Source organism: Nematolebias whitei, chromosome 23 (assembly GCF_014905685.2).
Source record: "Nematolebias whitei isolate Nwh7 chromosome 23, NemWhi1, whole genome shotgun sequence".
Lineage (NCBI taxonomy): Eukaryota > Metazoa > Chordata > Actinopteri > Cyprinodontiformes > Rivulidae > Nematolebias > Nematolebias whitei.
This window is the reverse complement of record NC_056520.1, coordinates 11,164,680-11,170,679: the sequence shown is the minus strand read 5'-3', so window position 1 is coordinate 11,170,679 and position 6,000 is coordinate 11,164,680. Positions and strand designations below refer to the sequence as shown.

Here is a 6,000-nt window from a genome sequence, read left to right as displayed (position 1 = left end):
GATAGATAGAGATAGAGAGAGATATAGATGATAGAGATAGAGAGAGAGAGTGAGAGATAGTGATAGAGTGAGAGATAGAGAGGTATAGATGATAGATAGATGTAGAGATAGAGTGAGAGAGATAAATGAGAGATATAGATGATAGATAGATGTAGAGATAGTGAGAGATAGCGATAGAATGAGAAATAGCGATAGTGAGAGCTAGAGATATAGATGATAGAGAGATAGATGAAAGATATAGCTGATGTTTATATAATTCGTACAGACAGGCAGATAGAGAGCAAGATAAAGAGACACAGAGAGAGAGAGAGAGATGATAGATATATAGATAGAGATAGAGTGATAGAGATATAGAGAGGCACACAGACAGACATTTTAAATTGTCAAGGTGTCCATATGCATCGACCTCCTAAGCCTGCGAGACATGATTAGACCATTCTAATTATACCCACAGGACACACTTTGGACACCCCGGCTGTCTTCTTCTTTTTCTCAGCTGCTCCCTTCCTCAGGGGTCACCTTAGCGAGCGAAGCTGCATGAAGATTTATTCATTGTTTTACGCCGGATGCCCTTCTTGATGTAGCCAACGTGCTACCACAGCCAACGAGTGGAGCAGAGGGCTGCCATCTAAGGTATCCAGAGAGAAGCTGGTGGGGTTAAGGGCCTTTCTCAAGGGCTCAAAGTGGCACAAAGAGGCAGACATGGATCACCTTAGGAATAGAACTTAATACTTTGTGTTCTTTTTTTGTTTCAAGAAGTTTATCAGTGTTTCTATTAGCCATGCCATTTCTAACCAAAGGTGCACTGGTTCATCTTTGGTCTCTTCATACTCGTAACTACATATTTATTATCATCACCACGATACCTAAGGTTTTCCATTTGTACTCTGATCTTTTTTGTAAACTACATATGAACAAACTGTAAACACACAGACCACAAGTGATGAAAATCGACAGACGAAGTAAGGAGGAGGAAAGAATCACAACATGATACAAAGTCTACTAATGGAGTCTGGTGTAATTTTGTGTCAAGGTGAATCCACAGGAAGGGGACTCGTAATTTGTCTGTCTCTTTTACTCGCACACATACAGTCACACACATTCATATCTGTGCTGCCTCTGAAGAATGTGGCCTGCTGAGTAAAAAGGGACTCATTTGGTAGTAGGTCACTGCATGCATTTCTGCTTTAATTGGAGGGGTGCTTTGACAAAGACTGCTGTATGCAAATACAATGACAGACAGGCACATACACACAGAAGCCCTAACAAACTGACAAAAAACAAAAGTGATTGGTAAAGAGATAGAAATGCTCATGGGAAAAACGTCCACCCCGTTTCACGTTTAGTTTTTTATGTTTCAGGACATAATAAAAAGCATCTGGTTTTTACCAGGTTCTGCAATTGTCCCAAATCTAACCTGAAGTGAACAAAAACAACAGATTCCATCGTATCGTTAGATATTAAAAAAATAAAAATAAATCGAGAAGCTGTGTATGAAAAAAACGCCTAGCCTGCAACTTATCTTGTAGAATCCCCTTTATCAGTCTCACTCATGGCTGTGGAGGAATACGAGTCCACTCTTCTTTAGAACATTGTTTATTTCGTTGGGATTTGCAGACATCCGTTTCTGCTCATATCTCTGAAGAATGAGCCCAACACCACAGTATTTCTGCCAGATTCTGGTCTGCACTTTGGACCGTTGGAAAAACTTGACTCTTTTCTGTTTGAGTTGTTCTGCTGTAGATATTTTGCTGATTTTGAGATCATTACTGTGTTGCCTCCAGACCCAGTTTGGTCCAAGCTTCAGCTGCTGAACAGTTGGCCTCACATTTGACGCTAGAATACTTTGGTCTACAGAGGAGCTCATGTTTGACTCAATAACTGTAAGATGCCCAGGACCTGTGAAGGCGAACGAGCTCAAATTACCAGCCCTCCATCCCCATGCTTAACAGTTGGTTTGAGGCGTTTGTGCCAAAATGTACTGCATTTGGTTTTCGCCAAGCACGGAGCTGTGCATTATGACCTAATATCTCTACTTTGGTCTTGAATGTACAAAAACATTGTTCCAGAAGTCTTGTGGTTTGTGCAGCTGTTCAAACCAAACTTGTACAACCATGTTGCCTTTAATCGGAAATTGGTTTTTTTTGTAACCCTTCCCCCCAAAAATCAAACTTTTTAAGTCTTTATCTAGTACAGTAGTCCCTCGCTACTTCGTGGTTCGACTTTCGCAGACTCGATCTATCGTGGTTTGCGGATGTACAGTCTATAATATTAGACACAAAGATATTGTACAAGACACACGATTGTGGACTGTACAGTAATATCACTACAGTACTCACGTGGTTGGGAAAAAGTTGACAAAAAATAAAAATTTGACAGGTGCCATTATTTTGTAGTTTTCTTTCAATAATTCTACACTGTATTTTCAGTCCAAAAGAACCTCATTGCCCACATGGCAACAGTACACTTCCCAGAATTCAACAGTGCTTCCAGCCATGTGCTTTCTGCCAAAATGGAAGGAAAGTTTTGATCCGATCTGAACCTGACTAAAAAGTTCAGTCCTTATTGGCTTTGGCACTCAGTGACTGCAGAGCCGATCAGAACCAGATCAACCTCTTCGGTTAATGTGAGTGCTGTTTGCCCATCCAGGGGAGCCTCTCAAGTTGAGAGACGTTGTTTGGAGGTCCAATGTCTTCTCCGGAGCTCAACCGGACTTTTCATCAGATTTCTCCGGGTTATTTGGACTTTGTGCTGGCTCTCCAAAAGTCTGGCTCTCTAAAAGCGTCTTGGTGCTCAACAGCTGCAGAGAGCCGATCAGAATCCGTCCAGAACCAGACCAAGGCTGGTGAGTACCCATATAAAATTTTGCACTAGCTACTGTGTAGTGTAGTAGTAGTACTGTAGTGCAATACATATGTACTGTATGTTGTTAAAATTAGTAGGTTTAAGAGTGGGGGCCTAGATGGTGTAGAGGCAGCCAACTCGGGACCCGAAAATCCCAGGTTCGATCCCCAGTCATTGCACATCTCGTGGCATCTCTGAGCAGCACACCCTATCCCCAAAAATGCTCCCCAGGCACAAATAGCTGCCCACTGCGCCTCCTAGTGGTGAATGGGTTAAATGCAGAGATCCAATTTCGCCATTGTATGAGAACATACAATGATAATACATACATATACACACGACCATAATCAAGACATTTTACTTAGTAGCTCGTGCGTCTTAGCTGCAGAGCTAGTACCAGTAAGTAAAATGTAGTAGCTACTTATATGTATGTTGTTAAAATTAGTAGGTTTAAGAGATTAGAGGACTGATTTGGGGCTTTGTTGCCACAGGTTACGTCTGCAGAAACGAACTGGGTTGGACGGAACTGAGTCGACCGGAGCAAGAACTGTTACAGTGTGTTCTGTAGAGCCCGGTGAGTAAAATTTAGTAGCGACATACAGTATACAGTACTGTACGTATGTTGTTAAAATGACTTAGGTTTAAGAGTTCAGAACATTGCAAGAGTGTAGGAAGGGTTTCTAAAGCCTTAAAATATATAAAAATACTAAAAATAAACATACCGTCCCTACTTTGTGGTTTTTCACTTGGGGGGGTGTAACACCTGCCATAAACGAGGGACTACTGTAGTCCTATTAGACAACCACAATCTACTTTGGTGTTGACCCAACTCAGAGTACTTGTTAGCACGTTAATTTGATCAATCAAAGCGCAATCTACAATATGCAACATATCAATCATTTATCGTAATTTCAATTGATTTCCACTTTAAATCAACTGAACTATATAGAATAAGCAACTTTTAAAATAATTTTTCTCCCAGAAAATATTAAGTAACAAAGGATAAACCAACAAAGTAATCACATGAAAATGTAAAATGTCAAAAGTGCAATAAGCATGATCTATGGTAAGAGGTACTTTTAACAGCAAGACGGTAAGATTAACTTTCCTGCCGAGGCTAAGTTTCAGTGTGTGACAAATGCCTAAGCATTCCTCAGCTGACAGCTCATCTTAATGACACGTATCAATCTGTGGTGTCTGGACTGACAGCACGGCAACAGCTGAAGGCAACAAGCTCACAAGGAAGCATTTGTAGAAAAAATTAACTCAAGACGCTTCAAGAACCAGAGAAAGTGACTGAGGTGTGCATTGAACTAAAATGAAATACGTGGTGGATTATGTAGATTGACAGGTTACAGTCCAAAACCCTTGACTGAAAGGGCTGTGGTTATTTTTCAAGTGATGTTCTGTGTAAGAGTTATTTATCATTAGTACCTTATCAGTGATGGGAAAGGAGGCAGAAGCCTTCGTCCAGGCTAGGCTAAAAGCAAACCATTTGAGTTAAATTAGGTAAATATCCCCCCAAAACTTTTCCATGGTACTGTTTTAGTTTGCTGCCGTTTTCTTAACCGAACAATGTTGCAAGGCGTATATATGTGGGAAGACCATAGGCCATGTACAGGTCAGTGTCCTGATGCTGGTGGGAATTGGACTTTTGCGAATATATGATTAAATTGTTTAAAATGATTTGTTGAAGTTTTTCAGTCTACGCAAATTTTTGTACGAACTTGTCTTTTATTTTCCCAATGGTTTCACTATAAGTAATAGTTTTTCTCCAGTTGAGCTTCTGCTGGCTCCATCAGTGCTACAGTTTCAAATTATCTCGACGGGACATTAATGCTTAATTATAAAGGGTTTCAAAGACTCAAGAAGTCTGATATACGAGGGTATTTTGGACTAGCTGACAATAAAAAGGTAGTTTGTTCACGTTCTGATTAAACCTGCCGCATTTTCTCCTTAACCTCCGATGTTTAAATAGACTATACTTAAAGTAAAATGCTTACAGAAAATGCCTGAATGTATTTTTTGTTATGGCAGAGGAAAACACATTGTAAATGAGTCCTCGAGGCTCAATGGGATTTACCTGTATAAATAAAGGTTGATTGATTGACATTAAGCTGGCTGGGAAACATCTCAACAGGGGAGTCTGGGCACAACACCTATGTGCGCTAGTCAGACCATTTTAAGCACAATTATATCAGATAACTTCATTTACAATGCATACTATTATTAAATATAACTCATATGTATGATATGAAAAGTATAGTTAGGTTAAATAATATTTGTTAATGATAATAGTTTCAATTTTATTTGTGTTCTTTTTCTTTTTCTAAAAAATTTTTATTTCATTTTACTTTGTGGTAAACTATAAATATTAAAGTTAAGATCGAAGCGCAAATTATTATCCCATTGTTTCTCATTGTGTTTTTATGTTTTCATTTTTTGAAGCTTTTAATAATGTCTTGTTTTTTTACTTAATGCTGTGTTTTTATTGTTAAGCACTTCGGTAGCAGTTGCTGTTTTAAACGCGTTTTATAAATAAATTTGACTTCACTTTGACTTGACAAAGACAAACAGGCATCCTTCAGTCATTCAAACTAGGGATGCATGATATTATCGACATAGTATTGGTATCGGTCAATATTAGCGATAAAGTTAAATATCGGACATCGGTCATTCCATCAAAATATCTCACCGATATAAGAGGTGCTGTTTTTATATATACACAGTATATCTATTAATGTACTACTACTTATGCCCATTTCACTTGTCGCTTGTGAACAGCTCCAGTTTAGATTTGTGAAAATTAACTAATTTGCACTGTTCGATTTTTGTCATTGTGTTAGAGAGAGTAAATGTCATGAATAAATTTGACATTAAGCATAATCCAAGTTGAAGTGTTACATCATTTTCAGACCCCTTTTTGGCATCTGCATTTAGTAGCAGACCAAATTGACAAAGACCATGCCAAATAATGTATTTAATTCCACAGCAGAGAAAAGCTATGTCTCTGTCAGTAGGTCTAGGGGGGAAATATCAGTATTGGTATCGAATATCGGCCAAAAATCCAATATCGTGCATCTCTAATTCAAACATTAAAAAAAAACTATGAATTTTGAAAAACAAAATCTTTCTATAAGAAATGTTGCACATTTT

At 38.6% G+C, this 6,000-nt stretch overlaps 1 protein-coding gene across 1 annotated transcript in view; it reads right to left on the bottom strand.

The window, feature by feature from the left end:
• The window catches only part of dmd (dystrophin), a 274,434-nt gene that overhangs the window by 265,669 nt on the left and 2,765 nt on the right, over positions 1–6,000 (bottom strand). The gene's annotated exons all lie outside the window — the stretch shown is intronic.